Consider the following 20,649-nt stretch of genomic DNA (forward strand, 5'->3'; position numbering starts at 1 on the left):
AATGCTCAGGTGACTATTGCTGCATAGTTGGATGGCCATGATCCACAGACTTAGTCAGTTGCAAGCGAAATTTACCGCCAAGTCACTCTGGGTCTACGTGCGCTCCGCCTCCGGCTCCTGCTCCCTCAGGTGTATCGACCTCACATTTTGCTCTGCCCCCGATATGGCCCCAAAGACAGCCTCTAAGACTGCATCAGCAGCAGCGAAGACACGCGGCATCACACGCATTGCCGGTCCCGGTGATTCTGATGGAAAGGAGCCGTCAGCTGCCAGTGGGGGTGCTGAGAAGGTCGCAGTGCCTATCGGCACTACAAAGCCTGTTGGAGCCCCTCACGGCTCTGCTGAAATGCCCGGGGACTTGGAAACAATGTCCGCTGGGGGAGCGACCCACTGCCTTCTGGGGCCACTCTACCCCTTCAGGAATGCCCTCGTGAGCCTCTCAGGGCTCAAGACAGTGACACCCTGCCACACGGAGCCTCCCCTAGCCCTTCTCACTTACCGGGCTACTCTGGCGGGGGCTCCTGGCAGGTTTCGCGCTGCTCCTCTTCTCGGGCTGCGGGGCTCTCCTCGGCCACGGAGCCCTGCCTGCCGCTTCCCTCTTTGCTTTCCGGGGCGGCCCCGGCGCTCTCCCTCACTCCTGGGAGCCCCGGGCCGCAGGGATTCGGCCGGCATTCTTCCTCTGTTTTCCCCGGTGGCAGTGCTGGCCAATCACAGCGCGGCGGCGGGCGGGACTTCCTCCGACAAACCGGAAGTCCCGCCCCGCATCAGGCACCGTCGTGCCTGACTTCCTGTTTTGCGGCGCTCGGGCCGCGGCGGTGAATCTCGGGGGCATTTCAGAGGGGTGGCACCCTCGAGATTAAAATAAAGCGGCTTTTTAAAGAGCGTCCCAATATAACGCCACAAAAGGAGTTTGCAGTAGCCACAATGAAACTTTCCATGGTCGACAGCTAATTGAACAAGTCAGGTCCCGGGCCGCGCTGTGATTGGCTGACGTCACGGGGGTGTCCCGGGCCGGCAGCCAATCACAGCGCGGCCCGGGGAATGACATCACGGGGGTGTCCCGGGCCGGCAGCCAATCGCAGCGCGGCCCGGGACAAAGGGGCGGGGCTTAAAAAAAGCACCAGAAACGCCCCCGAATCGCGTTTTCGAGAGAAAGCGCGATTGACAGCCTCTGTCTTCCAATGGCTAGCCTCCATTTATGGAGCTAGCCAATTGGAAACAGGGGCTGTCCTAAGCTCACAACTAAGAACAAAATATTTCGACTGGGAGGGGCTTCGCCCCTCGCCAAAAGTCGAAACCTAAAAACATTTATAAAGCACGACCTTCATTATTACATGTATATTGGCACTATAGGCTCTTGGCCAGATTCATATCTACACAGTGTGCTTTTCTGCCTGCATGCTGTTCTGCTACTAGCGCCTTGACGCCCTTGGGCTAAGTTAGCGCTCTATAAATCTTGTATTCATTCATTCATTCATTCATTCACTGTATGCTCCTGCATTAACTAATTAGTCTGAGACTATCTGGATTTATAACTGGTCCTTTTTTGTAAAGAGACAATTTTTTAGGTTTTTCCAGAAACTATTCAAGTCTGACTAGCTCTAAAATGAACTGGCAGCCTGTTACACATCTGGGCAGCCTTAATCTGGAAAGTCCTCCCACCTGCCCTGGCTTTCCTGAACTTGTGTATGCAGACCAAGATGCCTTGAACGTAAGTTCCTTCCAGGCCTGTAGTGACAAAATGTATTTTGTACCAGCACTGGTCCAGTTCTCTTTATTGCCCTATATACAATACATAACGCTTTTAAGGTGATTATTTTTCTCACCTGCAGCCAGTGTAGGGCTTTCAGTGCAGCGGAGGAGTCAGTTCTTTATTCAAGGCCAGCTTTGCTGCAATTTTTTGTACCCTGTAGTCTTATTAATTAGGTACTTTGGAGCTCCCAAAAGGAGCGTGCTACAAATAATACTCTCACCTGCTAAGGATTGCCCCTTGTGCTTCCAGCTTTCTCGCTGGCTGAGGCGATAGAGGGACAATTTTCCTTCGCTTCTTTAGTAGCCCAAACATGTACCTGCTATTTCATTAATGTGTGTTTCTAGGGAACGTTTTGAGTCTACGTACATTCCCAAGTTTCAGACTACATGCAATGTTTCAGGGCTCTTTATAGTGGTCCAATGCCAGAAATTCTCTGGGAGTGATTCGGAAATTTTAGAAGGAAAGCAGCTCAGAAACTCAGTTTTACCTTCATTGAATTTCAGGCAGTTCTTTTTAAGCCAACAAGCCATTTCTCCTATGCAGGTGTGGAATTTACCTACTGAATTAGGGCAGTTTTACTTGAGGGATACAAATAGCTGTGTATCATTGGCGTAATTCACAATAAAGATCCCAAAGGATCTAATGATGTATGTATGTTTAAAAAAAAAATGGGGCTCTGGGCGGAGCCCTTACTTACCCCATGCTCTGTTTTCCTACACTTTGACCGGAAAAGCGGGGAGTCAGATGTCTTGATATCTATCCGACATGAGGGATCCAATCCACTCTAGGAAAGCTCCCTCCACTCCTCTCTTTAAGTCTCTGTAACAATATCTGGTGGTTAACCGTGCCAAACGCAGCTGACAGGTCTAATAGTATCAAAACAGCTGCTTGACCCCTGTCAATAGCCATTCTTAATTTATCCTTAGTCAGGATTACTGCTGATCTGGTCTAAAACCATTCTGTTCAGCCTCCAGGATGTTGTGGTTCTCCATAAAATTTGATAGTGGAAAAACATATGAGCAATTACTATTTTGGTTGGGTAGGGAAGTTGTGAGATTGAGCAATAGCTACTCTGGTCGTTTAGGTCAGTCGTTGGTTCCTTCAGCAGTGGAGTGACCAAAGTTTTTTTCCCAGATCTTTGGTACAGAGCTAGTCGTGAAAGTGCGTAGTTCCTCCTCTCTGTTTTTCTACGTATATGGAAGCAAATGTTCTAGCAGGGAAGCGGAGGAGATACTCAACTTCAATGTTTTGAAATCCTCCTCTTTTATCAGCTCTAACGGCCCAATTCCTTATGAGAGTGCCAGCTCAGCCATCTCTTCAATTATGGGTTGCTTTTCGATCAGCAAATCGCTATTAATATCTGCTAGGATGAGCTCAATTTTGTTATTAAAATATTCATTTAGGTCAGTAGAATGTCCGATTTCCCAGCGGTCAAGAAGGTCTTCGCTTGTTTTTTTACCTCAACATAATACGACTGAATGGTCATTCAACACAAAAACATACTTGGCATATCTGAGCTGTGTTGGATGTACAGAAGATGCTCCCTTTGATGTTTTAGTGTGACCACATTTGATCACTATAGGAAATTGCCGTTGGCAGGATAGAAATCACAGTGCTAATATGAGTTGTGATTGAGCTCCATTAAATCCCAATCCTCAAAAGTTTCACAAAGGATACCTTTGGTTACCTTTGGGTAGCCCAGTCAGATCCTCAAAGCAGTGCCCAGGGAAAGTTATGAGGGTTAGTATAGCCTGGATCCTTAGCAAAATGGGCATAACTATGTGGTATTAAATACAGCCACCAGGGGGTAGCAAAGCACCAGAGATTCCGTTCTGGGACTCTCAGAGAGCTCCACCCTCCACAGAGGCTGGCTTGGCTGAGAAAGTCAGTCATCACCAGTGTTAGACTTTGCATCTTTTGGCGTGTTTCCCCTGACTTTTTGCTTTCTGACCTCCCGGTTTTGACTCTGTTTTTGCTGGTGTAATGATCTGCGCACTTTCCTCACTGTTGTCCAGTGGTAAAGTGCAAGTGCTGGTGTATAAAATGTGTTATGGATTGGTGTTTCCATGATTGGCCTATTTGATTTATGTGTCAGTCCCTTGTAAAGTACACAGCAAGTGCCAGGGCCTATAAATCAAATGCTGCTGGTGGGCTGCAGCACGGGATTGTGCCACCCACGCCAGCAGCCCGTAAAGTTTTACTCAGGCCTGCCATTGCAGAGCCTGTGCGCAGCCTGGGGCTGCCATGTAGACTTGGCAAGTGCACACACTTGCAGGTCCCTAAACCTTCCTTTTTCTACATGGTAGTCACCCCTAAGGTTGGCCCAAGGTACCCCCATGGACAGGGTGCATTGTATGTGAAAGGTAGGACATGCCCTGGTGTGTGTGGCATGTCCTGATTGTGAATTACAGCCTAATTCGTTTTTCACTATTGCAAGGTTACCTGTTCCCCATTGGCCAGAGTGGGCAGTTTGATTATAACATCCTATAATTCTAACTGACTCAGGGAACATGGTAGAAATTCGAGTTTATTATGCCTGAACTCCGATTGATAAAATACATCTTTTGGTGAAGTTGATTCTGTGTTTGAAAATACCACTTTTAGAAAGTAGGTATTTTCTGACCTCACCATCCAGCCTGCCTCTGATAGCTTGTGTATTAGCTGTCTGGTTTGTGAGTGACAGGGGCTGGGGGAGACTCCAGGAGACAGGGTGAGCCAGCACAGGGCTGAATAGACTCCTTCTACCACCCCCGGGTGACAATCTCCCTTTCACTGAACAGATGATGGAAATCATCTCTAGTAATGTTGACTCAGCGCTGTCCCAAATCTTCCTTGGTGATTTCAACCTTCATTGGTCCAACCCCAATGACCCTGCTGTATCCTGCATTAAATCATTCTTAATTGGAGGACAATGAACTGCGTTTCAGGGCTATGCTCAAAACTCACCTATATTCTGCATAGAGGCTGGCTGTTCTAGGCAGGTTGCTGGTAGCTTAGCGCGGGGACACGCCGTGATGGCGTTACTGAGCGCTCTATAAGCTCTTTATTATTATTATTATTATTTGATCAAGATCTGACTCAGCACTGTGTCCAACAACTCATAGCAAAGGTGAAACGTTCAACCTCATTATCTCTAAAGAGCAGTCGATCTCCATAGATTCCATTACCCCTTGTGACTGGTCCGACCACCACTGCATCCTCTTTTATATCAACAGGGAGGTATTGATGAGGAAGGCTCAACCACTAAAATCTAAGATTTGGAAATGGGACTTAAGAGCCATAAACTCTGACGAACTAGCTGCCAATTGTAAATTTGCACTCTCCTTCAAAGCTGACATAGTTGATGTACAATCGCTCACTGACTCCTACAACTCATCCATCTACAACATCATTGAGAATATTGCTCCACTCAAACAAAAAAATGCCCCAACAAAAATATCCAAACCCTGGTATATTGAAAACTTAAACTCAGAACGCCGCAACCTTAGGGCATTTGAACGTTCTTGGTGAATCAATCCCTCCTCTGACCAACTAAAACTCCCTAGAGACGCCAGGAGCCGATACAACAAACAAATCAAGAGCGCTAAGGCGACTTACTTCAGGCACCAACTTGAACTGTTCAAACAACAATCAGTAGTTGGGCCCAACCAATCTGATCCTGGTATTAACCCACCCTCCTGTGATGATCTTGCCGCGTTTTTCACTGAGAAATCAGGAATCATCTCCATTGACCTCGCTTCTAAGAATGCTCTACTACCCTTTTCCATTGCTGACTCACCCATTGACTCCTCTGTAAGGCGTAAATCGACCTCTATGAATTCCAAGAACAATGCATCATGGGTTTTTTTGTGCCACTTTTAGTGAATTATATCTTCAAGATTCTTCAGGCTATCAACCCTTCCAACCACTTCAGCGACCCGCTGCCCCCTTCTATCTTCAAAGAAATCAAGAATACACTGATCTCCACATGGACTAGGATTGTTAACTTCCCTAACACACAGCATGATCCCTGAATGCCTTAAAGCAGCTCAGGTATTCCCATACTAAAAAAACCTAACGCTGACAAATCCGATCACAATAACTTCCGCCCTATTTCCAACATCCTCACTTTAGCGAAACTACTAGAAAAATGTGTGCAATCCCAACTCTGTTTTCACACAAAGAACTTTGAACTCCTAGATCAGCATCAATCGGGCTTTAGGAAGTGGCACAGCACTGAATCGGCTCTCACGCACGTTTTTGATGACATTTTAATAATGCTCGACAAAAATGAATCCTGCCTCTTTATCCTCCTCGACCTTTCCTCCGCATTTGATAGGGTAATCATGACAACCTCCTATCTGTCCTGCAAAATAGAATGGGTTTCTCTGATCAGGTGTTACAATGGTTCTCATCCTTCCTGCATCACAGAACTCAAAGAGTCAAGGCAAACTACTCTCTCTCCAGCCCTCTACCGTACTCCTGGGTGTCCCCAAGGATCCGCCCAATCTCCTATCCTCTTCAATCTTTTCTTGGAACCTCTTGCACATTCTCTAAATTCCATGGACATTCTCTTCCACATGTATGAGGACGATACACAACTATATCTGAAAATCTCATCTGAAAACATCATATCACTCAATACTACCCTAATGTTCACTGAAACCTGGTTAACGGAGAATCATCTACTGCTCAACACCTCAAAAACGGAATTCCTGCTCATCTCCCCTCCGAATCTCATCCCCAAGCTAGACCTCTGGCTGAGTCACCTCACTGCTTTCAACTGTACGCCTCTCATCGTAGACGCAGTCAAGTCTCTCGGTATTACCATGGACAAACACCTGAATATGAAAGGTCATATCAGTAATGTATGCAAAGGAGCTAACCATTTGAAAAGATCCCTCAGAAATATCAAACCTTTCCTTCCTCTAAAGACTTCAAGCAAGTGGTACAAGCGCTTGTCCTGCCGAGGTTAGATTACGGTAGTGCTACCGTCAGTGGCCTTCCCAAATATGCTCTGGCTCTCCTATGGGCTGCACTTAACTCGGCCGCTAGACTGGTTACAGATACCAAGCAAAAAGATCATATATCCCCAGTTCTAAAATCCTATAATTTGTTGTCCTTCGAAGCACAAATTCAACTAAAGATTGCTGTTATCACACACAAACCTCTTTACCTGAATACCCCTACGTACCTTGCGCAAAAACTTAAACTATCCTGTGGCGTTTGAGCTTCAAGAAGCGCATCTACCCTCCTTCTGAAACCACTCATCCTTAAGAAAAAGAGAAGTTGTCACCGAGCTTTCTCCGGAGCTGCTCCTAAGGTCTGGAACTCTCTCCCACCGGAAGTTCACAGAATCTCCTCATTGGCAGCGTTCAAAGTGGAAGCCAAAAGATTCCTAATGAACAAATTCATACCCTAATAGGGTGATACCCACGGGCCCGTGGACATTGCTCCTGCTGACTATTTTTCTGTTCCTTTTTTGTTCTTACTTTTGTTACAGCTCCCCCTAATGTTCCCTGTGTTTCACCCTTGCTGCCCGCCTACACTTGTTTTTTGTATTACCCTCCTGGTTGTATGTTGCACAGTATATCCCTGCTCTCCCTTCCTCTTATTGATATTGTTATAAATATTGCTTTTGTCCTTCCTTCCATCATTTGTAAAGCGCTTTGTAAATAAAATAAACTAAATCAATAGTTGGGTGGGAGGAGTAGCACCAGGCTCTCAATGGGACTGTGCCTGCCTTCCACACTGATGGCTCCACCTCCTGTGGTACGCCTGAGGACCCTGGCCCACACTGACAAAGGAAGAAGGTGCACATTGGCAGGATGTACCCAAAACTGGTTTGAACTAGGTCCAGGCCTCTCTGCCTACAGAGGACAAAGGAATTGCTGGTATAAATATTGGTGCACAGACCCCAAGATTTTAGAACTCTTTTGAGATCAAGAAAACTGTCAAGAAGAAGAGCTGGAGAAGCTGTGAGGAGGTACTACCACTTTGATTTGTGCTTTTGCTTTGTTGGCCTACAGTGGCTGCTTCTATCTTGGGCAGTGAAAGGACTGGACTGAACTTTCTGCAATCTACTTTTGTGAGTTTCCCCCTGGTTCAAGAAGTCTCTGGAACAGCAATGACTTCAAGTTTGACGGCGTCTATGATGCCGCTGCCGACTTCGTGTCCTGAAGGCACCACAGAGGGCACCGCCGCACCGCAACCCTGGTCTCACCGACGATGCCTGCTGACGCTGCAACAGAGCCGCTGCTCGCACCGCGACCTGTGGGCATGGCACTCCGCTCCACCTCGCTTCATGACAACACAATGGCATCCCCGATGGCGGTGCTTCCTGCCGGAATTGATGCTGCTGCTTGCACTGTGGTTCAAGGGCACCACTTGTAAAGTTACACGACGCACCACCCTCATCCCGCACCGCAGGCTTGGCCTACCGACGCCAGTGCCATTGACTCCAGTTCATCAGCCGACAACAGTGCTTCAGCAACGCCGCTGCCACTGCTTGCACTGCGACCTGCCAGCCCCGTGACGTGCACCACCTTCATCTCACACCAGGACCCTGGTCTCACCGACAACGCCATCTGATGCTGCCACCGAGCCGCTGCTCGCACCGCTACCTGAGGGAACCGCATGCCGCACTGCTGCACTTCGCACCGCAGCACCGGACGCCTGCAGAAGCCAACGCTCCTGACTTCACCAGAGAGGAGTTCGATCTACAATGCGTGTGACTTCGAGGGCCCCGACGACTCCTGGGCCAACCTCCAGAACCGATGCCTGCGGACGCCGTGTTTTCAGAAGCTCAACGAGAGGTCATCGATGCCCTGCAATTATTAAAGGTACTGTTTGCGGGTCTTCCCGACACCATAGCTGGCCCGTGACGCCGCGGTCAGCCGGAACATTTGGAATTGTTTGGTCACAATGCCGTGATAGCCCCAGACGAAGCTATTGACATCAAGGAACTATTTTTCAACGTTATTTTGACAACTGAAGATATTTAAGTACTGTATTGTGGATTTTTATCATCTTTGGTGTTTTAAGTATATACAAATTTTGGATATTTTTCTAAACTGGTGTGGTGTCCTTTTTTAGTGCTTACACTGTATTACTGTTGGTTTTGTGCAAATGCTTTACACACTGCCTTTAAGATAAGCCTGACTGCTCGTGCCAAGCTACCAAGGGAGTGAGTAGGGGTTATTTTAGGATGGTAACTCCCTTATCCTGACTAGGAAAAAGGGTCCCTACTTGGACAAAGGTGCAAACCCTTGCCAACTAGAAACTCCAATTTCTACCAACTAGTTGCAAACTACCTGTTTATTTTCTCTGGATTTTGGGCCAGATGTACAAAGCATTTTTCGAGTCGCAAACGTACAGATTTGCAGAATTGAGCCATTTATGACCAGTAAATGTTTTTTTCAAATGTACAAATGCAAAAGGAGAATCGGTAACTGGTTACCAAATCGCATTTGTGGTTTAGTATTTGGAGGGGGTGTCCCAATCAAATACCGAAATGGTCGCAAAACAGTGATACTTTACCACCATTTTATAAGTGGTGGTAACCATTTTCCTATGAGAAGGAGTCCCTTGTAACTCCTTCCCCTATGAGAATGTTGATTAAAATATTTTTGAAAAGCAGGCAGCGGTCTTTATTTTTTTTCTTTTTAAAATCAATCAATCCATCCAAAAATCTTTATTCTGATAATATATAGCCATAAAATCACAGATAAATTCAAACAATAAAACCATAGTCATACATGATCAATAAGAGGTAGTGCAATATCTTAAAATAAACAGTTTCTAATATAGGCCATGAGATGTGTGGGGTATCTTCCATGAGAAATACAATTATTATAACAAAAAAGCAAAAATACAAATGTTAAAAAAGCAGTTAACATGATGCGATTAATATACAATTCAGTCAGCCGTCGTGGAGTGCACATAGATCTGCGAGTGCATGCTGCTGCTTTCAAAAATGAGCCGACGTGGAAAATTAATTCATCTTCTTCCAATCTAAGGATTTCCTTGTAGGCGGCTTTGTAATCAGTAATATCATGTTTCTTAAACAGTGGCTTCAAGAATCCTTTTGTGAATTTAGAATGGTAACTACAAAAGACTAAAAAGTGTAATGATGTTTAATTACTTCGTTAATCTCACAGGCAGGACAGCTCATCAAGGTTAGCATTATATCCTAGAGGGAAACATAATAGAAATTTCTGAGTGTCAGCCCTTAGGCGGAAGAACAATCCTCTCTCCCAACGACCTTTGGGTTTTAAAAAATATTGGGCTGGTAAATAGGAGGTGTCCTCAATAGACCTATACCTGACAACTGACATTTTCTGAGCCTCTTTCCCATATCTGGCATCACCATAGTGTTCGTACAGAGCTTCTTGTCACTCAGATGGATTTAGGAAAATATGCAGAAGTTGCACACTTTTTAAACTCTCTCTTACCACAGCAAGCCAAGGTATATCTCTGCCCTTCTCGCATTCAGGTTATTATGTCTCTAGTAAGAGTTGCTGCTGAGTTTTTCCAAAATTGCCAGCCTGAATAGGGCCGGATGGGACCTAATGTAATCTTCAACATAGGGCAGTTTCAATTCTTTGTGACAGACATACACAGAGGAAAGAATCGGGGCTCCCAAGAGTTTCCTACAAAATCTGTTTTCGTCACCCTGGATACTGCCCCAAACTTCCGCACCATATTTTGCGGTAGGGATACACTGTAATTTAAAAGCTTTCTTGATAGCTCAAACCACTTCTGTCCTTTTTGGCTGTGGTAAACCAAGGATTGTGTTAATACTTCTAGAGAACTTACTTCTACTGTGTGCCACATGGTCAATCCAGGTGCCATTTGCTGCACATACCAACCCAAGGTAAGGGAAAGTGCAAGTGCTATGCAAACATTCAGAATTCACAATGATTGTATTGATAAGGTGTTTTTTTCGGCCCACAGAACATTACATTTTTTTTTTTTAATTAGTCTTTAAATCTGAAACAGCCATAAAATCTACAAACCTTGTACTAAAGTGCAAAGTGCATTGGGTGTGCAGGCCATTAAAACCGCATTGTTGGCATACAGTAGGGCGGGAGTATGGTGCCATTTATTCTGGGGACGTCATTAGTAAGTTTTGATACCCCTGTCTAACACTTCTGTCTGTTTTGATGTCTCTTGATACCTCCCCATCCTTACCAATCCTCACCCTGACATGCAAATCCTTGGTCAAATAAGCTGGGAAATCGACTAAAACCTCCTCCAGGCCATATCATAAAAGGATAGACCATAAGCGTGACCTGTTAACATAGTCAAAGTCCGAGATAAGGTCCATAAAAGCAAGATAACTGGGAGATTTTTGAGCTACAGTGTACTTGTCAAGAATCAAATTTAGGTTCAGACACTGTTCAACTGTGCCCACTTTGCTTCTGAACCTTAACTGACAAGACTGTAAAACTTGATCTTCCTTGGCCCATGACCTTATCTTGTTATAAAGAATCCTCCCTAAAATTTTCAATCAGGGGGTTATGGGGTTATATTGGTCGCCCTTTTTAAAAATAGGTACAATGATACTAGTAGACCATGTACTCGGGATCGTGGCACTGGTTAAATTGTTAAAAATATTTAAAAGAAGAGACGCCCAAAAGTCAGTTTTGTTTTTAATAAGGTCAATGGGCAACCCATCAGGGCCAGGAGCTTTATTGCCCAAGCTCTGTTGAATAGCTTTCTCCACTTCTGACGGGGTTATTTTAATCCTGGTAGGAGCATGATGTTCATACGAATCCACGTTTTCAGTTGGGGCTGAATAGATTTTTGAGAAATGTGCCTCTCAGGAGTCGCTAGTTATATTGCAACTTGTGGGGGTCAATGAATGAACAATTGACCTAATATTTTTTTACTGCCTCCCAGAAGCCATTCCCGTTTTTTAGAGCAGCGGCACATGCGAGGTTATCCCAGCGCTCTTTTAAAATTTAGTCAGTCTAATAACTGACTTATAATGGCGCCTCAGAGATTTGATGAATACCAAATCTCTGGGGGTCATTAAAAGTGCCTTGCGAAGCTCCTCATTGGCCAAGGAACAATCTTCGTTAAACCATCTAGGTCCGGATTGAACTTCCATTATGGGCCTAGATAGCAGATGTTTGATACCCTCACACAGTTGAGCAAAGGCACCGATTACCTCAGGATTATAGGCTTTTAGTGTCAAACAGGTATCAATAAGTGACGAGTATTCGCTTACTATTTAAAAAAATAAATTGTTATCAAACTAATCTTAGATTATCAGTGGATGGTGATAGATTCCTAGCACCACCCTCCTTAGTGTATATGGGTTTGGGGCGATTCTCAGTGTTATTTTGATAGGATTGTGATCACATGAACAGTCGGTATAACCTCAGCTTTAAACAGGCTGTGCCTATTCTCAACTGTGACTTCACCTCACAGGCTCCCAACATACCTAAGCGCTTCTTACCTCCAACATTCCATGCAGCACACAGCACAAACACACTGGCTGAGCAGGAGATGTAAATGGCATAACATTAACAAAGACAGGATACTACAGACTACAAAGTCAGTGGTATGAAATCACATCAGTAACCAAGGTACCAATAAGGACCCTTGATTTGACCTCCCCTGCGCCAAAGTGAGTTCATTCTGCAGAACCTCCAGTAATTCCCTCCTACTGTTTGGGTCTCAGATCCGATCGCCTTTGAATTCTTGACAGAGAAACACAGGGAAGGTTCAAGATCAGATCAATTGAGTGCAGCCTCACTCCTTAGCTACAGAAGTTCATGTCAATATGTGCAATGGTGCTATGGGTACTGGGGCCAGGCATGAAATAATAAAACTAGCATGACCAATCGGAGTACAGATTTGGTTGCCTCGGCTGAATGACTGATTATTTACTGCACCCCTCATAGTTCCTTTTCCTTGGACACAGAGAGATTTCGAGCATGCCTGCCTGACACGTGATCACAGACTGCTTAACCAATGGGCACCCCTTTCAAGGTTTTTTATTTTTGCAGTTTTATATAATGCTAACTTGGCCATTTTTTTTTATAGCGCCTTGCATAACTACCAGACATAACGCCCTTTTGTAAGGCGTGGGGGTTAAGTGATTTGCCCAGATTCAGAGGGCGTTGAGCCGAGTCCGGGATTCCAGCCTGGTTTACTGGTTCCATGACCTGCAGCTTTAGACGTTAGGCTACATCTCCCATGGAGTGAGTCCCTAGTTCAACTGTAACAGGACAAAGGATTGAGTACTCCAGTTGTTCCATATTGCACAAGCTACTAATGCTTTACACTTCTCCATGCAGACTGGTGTTTTGACTTTATGTTGGTCCAGTCTGGGAGTCATATGGCTGCACTTATAAAAGAAGAAGAGCATTGTACACAAAGCATACAGGTTCCAGAGTGTGAGTTGCTAGCCTTAGGGTTCCAGCAAAGGTCATAATCTAGGGGTCCAGGGTGACAAAACATCTGGGGATTCAGCAGGGCAGATGGAATTTCCTAAAGGTAACCGTATCGGAAGTCCTTGAAAGTGAGCTCTATTATGTTATGTTATGAGTATTTGTAAGGATCGTATATCACAAGGAGGTGATCCTGGCACCTTAGAAGGAGCTGACAAGACTGTCTGAACTGAGCTTTTTGGAAGAACCTTCAGTTTCTTTCAGAATTCTAGGATGAAACGGGCAGGTCTGATGGGCAGGGAGAGCTTGTTTTCAGGTCTTGGAGTGATGTGTGAGACACACCGTCTCACACATCACTCCAAGACCTGTCCACTATATTTTCCATGCCGTATGCGGGCGATGTGACTGTGAAATAGGACAGCAGAGTGGAAGTGTCTGGACAGGATGTGAATACGGTTGTTGAGGTAAGCTGGGTACAGATTGTGTAAAGCCTTGTAGGTGAGAAGTTTAAAAGGGTATGTTTCTGGATCATTGCCAGTAGAGGTCTGGCAGGTGCTTGGCTATGTGCACTTGAGAAGGAAGGTCTAGCTTGAGTGTGGCTGCTGGGTTTTGTACCACTTGGAATTTGTTGGTGAGCTTTTCTGGGATACCTACATAGAGGATGTTGCCATAGTCCAATCTGCTGGTGTGCAGTGCTGGGGGTCATCCTGCTTCAGGTGTTAAGTGAGAGCCATTTGACTATTCTCCTTCACATTCTGAGGGTGTGGACTCAAGGGGTTGCTACAGTTTTATGGAGATCTGTTTGTCAATCATGCCACCCAAGTTCTTGGTGGTGTTAGTTGAAAGGGGGGCCACTCCAGATTTGGTGGGCCACCAAAAATAGAACCACTTTGGTTTTGTGACAGATGAGTTTAAAGCAGTTGCTGCTCATTCAGCTGACACAGCAGACATGCACATTATGAAGTTTGTTGGCATCGTGGGTGTGTCTTCTAAGACTTAGAGGAGCAGTTGCGTGTCGTCTGAGTATGAAATGATGCTGAAGCCATGGTGAGTTTGGGAAACACTTACCACATAATGCCTTTACCACGCAAGGTAAGTATGTTTGAGATGTTGTATGTGTGTGATATATACATATATATCACACAGAGTTCAAAGCCACAACGTCGACTTACTTGCAAAAAGACTTTATTCGTCTCGTGACAGCGTAAATGTCCTTACGCGTTTCGCCAAAGTATCGCCTTGATCACAGGTGAGTGAAATATAAATCAAGTGGTCACATGTTCATAGCTTGTACTACGAATCCCAGAATGCACCAGCGCTTTCATTCCATAATGTGGCACCGTGATCTGTCCATTATACCACAATCGTGTTACAGTATCAGTGTCACGTGAGCATTGTCAAAACAGTGTCCCATTTATTAGGTGCATGCTGCTTACATAGTTTGCACCGTGCTGTTTCTTGCTGTTAATTATTTGCAATGCGGCGTTCTCAGAGACAGGAGTCTCCCCTCTCGTCTCCCTTTCTTTTACCAGCACCCAATATCCATGGCAGTCCGGTGGTTGGTGCATTGTATCAGCGGGTCATGCCTCCTCCATTAACCCCCTACCTTTTTTCACAATTTCACCAGACTTTCACAAGAGAGTACAAAGCTTTTAAATCAGATAATGTACACTCTCTTTCATCCAGTACTTACAACGTTTACTTCCTTCGCCTATGATTTTCGGAAAAAGTGACCATTCCAGTCTCAGCTTTCAACAGTGTGGCGGCAGTATATAGTAGGTGGTGAGGAGAGACCGGATCCAAAATCGCCACACCACAGGATAACCACTCTACATAGGAAGGTATAATAGGTGCTGGACATTTCACTGAGACCTCCCCACAGGACAACAAGGATGGGCAATACAGTGTGAGGACGGACTGTTCTCAACACTAAGAATTCCCTCTTTGATACAGAGTGTGTGTACTATGATGTAGGAAGAAAGTGGCATCCACACTGAGACCTCTCTCAGATTAAGGTGTGCGTAGTAGGGTGTGGGGAGGTACTGGCCTCTCCACTGGGACCGCTTTCTCTGGGATGTCTGGTGCATGCAGTAGGGTGTGGGGAGGGAATGGTTCATATCCTTGGCTTTCTCTCTTGGATAATGGGTATGCGTAGTAGCGTGTTGGGAGAGACTGGTCTCTCTGCTGCGACATCTCTGTTTAATGACAGATATACAACTAGAGTGCAGGGAAGGAATGAGCTCTATAATAAGAAGTTTCTGTTTGACAACAAGCATACAGACTAGATTATAGAGAGAATTCTGGGTCAGCTCAGGCATCTTCCCAGAGTAATACATGTGCAAAATAGGCTGTGGCCTGGGACTGCTGTCTTTGCTTATTCCTCTCCATGATAATGAAAATCATCAGTAGAGTATAGAATGGAGTATCCCCTCTGTTGACAACTATGTCTTGGATAACAATTGTGCATATTTGAATGAAAGAACACATTCACCTCTCTCTCAGACATCTTATGTGGACAGACATGTACTGTAAGGTGTATACAGAGACAAACCTCTGCACTGAAACTTCTCTCCAGAGTCACAAGCAAATGCACTAAGATGTGCCAAAGAACTGCCCTCTCCAGCAGCTGATAGCAGTGTGTAGCATGCTATAAGAATGCATTTGCCTCTATGCCAAAAACTCTCTTGTGTAAAAATCTTTATAGTACAATGGGAAGAAGCAGTAATCTCTCTATAGCACTCTTAAACCTACATGTACATGTAGCATCACAGTTATATCAATATATATCCAATAGAACATCTATCAGGATAGGAGCTATGTGAATATCTTGAAATCCCTAAGCACCTAACATCTGTAAGTGGTTGTAAACCTAAATCAAAATGTTGTCCTCATCTATCTGTTGGTAACAAAGTGGATCTATTTTATGAGATTGTGACAGATGAGCTAAAATAAAGGGCATTTTCAGAGCCTGGCCGGACAATCAAAACTAATCTAAGAATTGGACATAATTTGAATAGCAAGGAATGGGAAGTCCTAAGAGAATTGCAAAAGTATGAAGATATCATAATAAAACCTAGTGACAAAGGAGGAAATATTGTGATCCTGAGTTAGCAGAAAAACTTAGCAGAAGCCAACAGGCGGGTGAGCAATGAAAAACATTAAAAAAGACTTCCTGGGAACCAGATTAAAGATTATTTGGATTGTTTTTTCAAAAGCTCATGAATTGGCATGACAAGAATCTTGTAGGATGTGGAAGAACACAACTATTTCAAAATTACACATCCAATAATGCCCACAATTTATTTTTTGCCTAAAGTGCAAAAAGATCTCACAAATCTTTCGGGCAGGCCCATAGTTGGCTCAATAGGGGCAATATTGGAAAACACCTCAAGATTCATTGATATATTTCTTTTTCCATACATCAATAATCTCCTGTCCTATCTAGGAGACTCAGGACTTCCTAAATAGAATAAATGAGCTACCATGGAAATCTAATTATCACATGGCTACCTTGGATGTGGGCTCGCTTTACACCTCAATACAACTCTCTAATGGAATTGAAGCATGTAAATATTGTTTGCGGACCCATTCAATCTTTCTGTTGGAACAATCAGATTGTTAAGTTCCCGGTTAAGCGCCGCTGCAGGCAGTTTATGAGCAGCGATGTGGAAACACAAACAAAACTACATTTCCCAGCGGACCTTGCAGGACACGGGAAGTTACTTAGGGGATTTCCTTCCTGTTTACTGTGTCGGATATTCTCGTACTTCGGCTCTGGTTGTTAGTGCTGCGGCTGCAGTACTTTGGAGTTCCTTGTCCCCCAGCTTTTAGACGGCGCTTCTTGCTTCCGTGATCGGTGAGTTAACCGATACCGACACTCCACCCCTGTGTCCTCCGTTGGCGAGTCAGGAGACTCATGCGGAGGACGTGTTCGATGATCGAGCAGAGTGTTGCCCGACCCGACCTTACCCTCCGTTGGCTGAGCTGGTTTCAAGCTCATGCGGAGGACGAGTGATTATTGATCAAACGGAGTGTTACCCGACCCGACCTTGCCCTCCGTTGGCTGAGCTGGTTCCAAGCTCATGCGGAGGACGAGTGATTTTTGTTACATATATCAGGCGTTTCAGGAGTGCAGTTTATTGCGACATTGCCCTCCGTTGGTGAGCCGTCTCAGTGGCTCTTGCGGAGGACGAAAACGCTACAAATACCAGGCTTGGTATACTGGCTGTGCTTTTGGGAAAGGCGTCTGGCTGCCCGAACCTCGGATTACTTTGGTGTTGTTCTAAACTCTGTCTTCAGGCACGTGGATACTAGTTCAAGGTTGGACACAAGTGCCTACTTCATTTCTCCATTCATGGGTGCTTCTTCGGAGTAAGGTACTGTTTCTACAAGTCTAGTTTGGGTGAAGTCACCCTTACAGGATTATTTTGTCTACGTTTTCAGCTGCCTTCGCTTTCCTTTCATGAGGTCCCTCTCTCAGTTAGAACTAAACTAAGGAGGGTATGTACGCTATTCATCTGGTGTTATATGCATTCACGCAGTCTTAGTATTAGGACCTAGTTAAATGGTGGTTGTGCATTGTGTCTTACAGGTGGGAATAGCGTTGCATTCAGCAGAACATAGTTCCGGATGTGTGTGTGAAGAGAAGTATCTTCCACGTCTCAGTATCTTTTCAATTTATTTACAGGTAGACATTGCGAAGGGGGTAGAGTTGGGGTGTGTTAAGTTGTGTATTGCGGGTAAGGACTAGTGAATGATTTGTCTCACGATATTTATGTTTGTCATTTCAGATCTCCTTCCCTGCAGTTCCCTTCCCTCCCCGCGGGCTTTATTGCCCTCGCCTGATCCTTCCTAACCCTTGGCTATAACAGCAATCGGGGTTAGGATAGATCAGGAGGTGGCCCTTGTTTTACATCACGCTGATTCCGAGGACTTGGAGGATAACACAGATATGCTAATAGAGGTGATAGACTTTTGTCTCAATCACAATGTCTTTCGGTTTAATAACCAATACTACCTGCAAGTACAGGGAACAGCTACATTCGCTACAACGGATGCAAACCTTATTATGGGCCGCTGGGAGCAGAAGTGGCCTGGAGTGAACAGAACCAAGCTAAGATGGAACAAATGATTCTGTGGGTATGTTCTCTAGACAACAAATTCATATTATGGGAAGGTAAAAATTTGAACCTGGAATACTTTTTGAGGTCTTGGAATCAGAAAAACTTGAACCTGCAATTTCCATTTGATATCCAGGACAAAGAAATCAATTTCTTGGATATCACGGTTCACATCGAAGAAGAAAGGATTTGCACTTAAATGTACAAAAAACCAACAAGTACAAATAGCACACTCCATGCAAATAATGGACATCCTTTGCCGTTAAAGTGGAGTGTCCAATATGGGAAGTTCCTGAGGGTGAGCCGATGATTTTAAACAACAGGCAAATGAGATGTTCGAAAGGTTCCAAATGAGAGGATATCCAGAAATAGTTCTACAAGATGCCCTAAAAAGAGCAAGCTCTAACAAACAGGAAACATTGTTAAGGTCCAAGAAAGTAAAAGATGCAGAGGAAATAAATAAAAATCAGGATATTTAATGAAGTACAATACATCGAGCAAAAAGGTAAGGGATATACTGAAGGATAGTTGGAAAATCCTATTTATGGGGGAAGACCTGAAAGAAGCCCTTCCCAAGATGCCAAATATCACTTACAGAAAAGCGCCATCACTGGGGGATCTACTAACCAGCACATATATGAAACCAAATAATGGACAAGCCAATGTGGCCACATAGCTCCCAATTCCAACAAAGGCTTTATTAAATGTGCAACATGTAAAGCCTGCAGATATGGTCAAAACAAAATGGAATACTAGACCATCTATGGGCAAATTAACAAAATACAGGAGAGAATCACCTGTGAAACGGAATCAGCAGTATACGGTCTTGAGTGTCATTGTGGTATGAAATACATGGGTAGCCCAATCAATAAACTTAAACTCCATATACAACAACATCTGAGAGCCATAACGGATAAAGATTTTTAATATGCCGTGCCCAGACATATATGGGAATCCATGAATGAAATCTGGAGAATATGAAGTATTATGCCATCAAACATGTAGAGGAAAAACCACAAAGGGGAAATCAAGAACTGGAGTTACGTTGTGAAGAATCAAAGACGATTTAATTAATGGGAACAGAGACCCCCATTGGCTTGAATATGGAATTATATATTCACATTTAGAATGTGCCTTTACATCATCTACATGATTATAAGCTTATCTGACTGTTACACATCTTTTACAAATATTGTTATGTATTTTTTAGATTGTTCTGAACCTTCGCATTGTTTGTGAACAGAATAGACTGTATCCATGTTGTCACTTTGGGCTAATCTACGGAATGCACCTTATGCAGCTCTTATACTGTTGGTAGATGATCTATCTTAACATCCAATAATCATTTCACAAAGGACGGATATGCACGCATTTGCAATTTACATATGATATAAAGTAGGCCAATTTTAGGCTTATAAAATAGGATGTGATCCCTGGGGAGAGTAGAATACATTATTTTAGATACTCCATATTAGCATCTTAAGGTTATCAATTAGATTCACTTTAAGCAATTTCTGCACAATTGGAAGACAATTAATTTTGCACCCATACAAACAAGGAATGTTTGCACCATAACGTGACCAATGGTGCAAATGAGAAAAATCCAAAATGCCAATGCTTTGCATACTATGATCTTTAGAGATTGTAATTCTCAAACATACAGGGAAAGATAGAGCATTTCCATAAGGATAATGCATTTAAATGCATGATTAAGCCCTTTATGATCTTAGTACTGTATAAAAGAGAAAGCTAGATATCTCCTACGAAGATAACACACTTTAATGCAGGGTGAACCACTTTATCCTTCTAATACTATATATATTTATTTATATTGCCTATTGAATGCACTTTATCTCCCTTGTACTGTAAGGGCAAAAAACAACTCCTTCTCTCAGATACACACTAATAAAATCTGATGTATGGTTTTAGAAAAGAATATCTTTTTTGGTACTCTAGGACAGATGTCATGTTAAATATATCCTTTATGATAGAGGGAGAGGGTTTGTCTTTTGACAGATATGCCCTGCAGTATTTAACGATGAAATGGGCTCTCCTAGATTGAGCATCACAGGAGTCATTCAGGTACAGGGGACATAGAGGTAGACACATAACTGTTTAAGAACATGTGAATCCTATGTCCCCACATCTGATCCTCTTTTGGGCAGTAGTTTCTCTACTCCATATTTTTCAGTATTGAAATTGTTTTCATTTGGCTCATAAAATATGTTGTTTTTGTTCCTTTCTATAACTTGGATGATAAAAGCAATAGTAAATATACTCTTTTGTAATGGTTAGTGACAGGTATAAGTCTGGGACACTGTAACCTGATTATTTATACTCCTCTCTTGCGAGAATCAAGAAAAACAGGAACATGCACAACATAGGCGTACTTTAC

The sequence above is a fragment of the Lissotriton vulgaris genome, unplaced genomic scaffold (assembly GCF_964263255.1).
Source record: "Lissotriton vulgaris unplaced genomic scaffold, aLisVul1.2 SCAFFOLD_829, whole genome shotgun sequence".
Classification (NCBI taxonomy): domain Eukaryota; kingdom Metazoa; phylum Chordata; class Amphibia; order Caudata; family Salamandridae; genus Lissotriton; species Lissotriton vulgaris.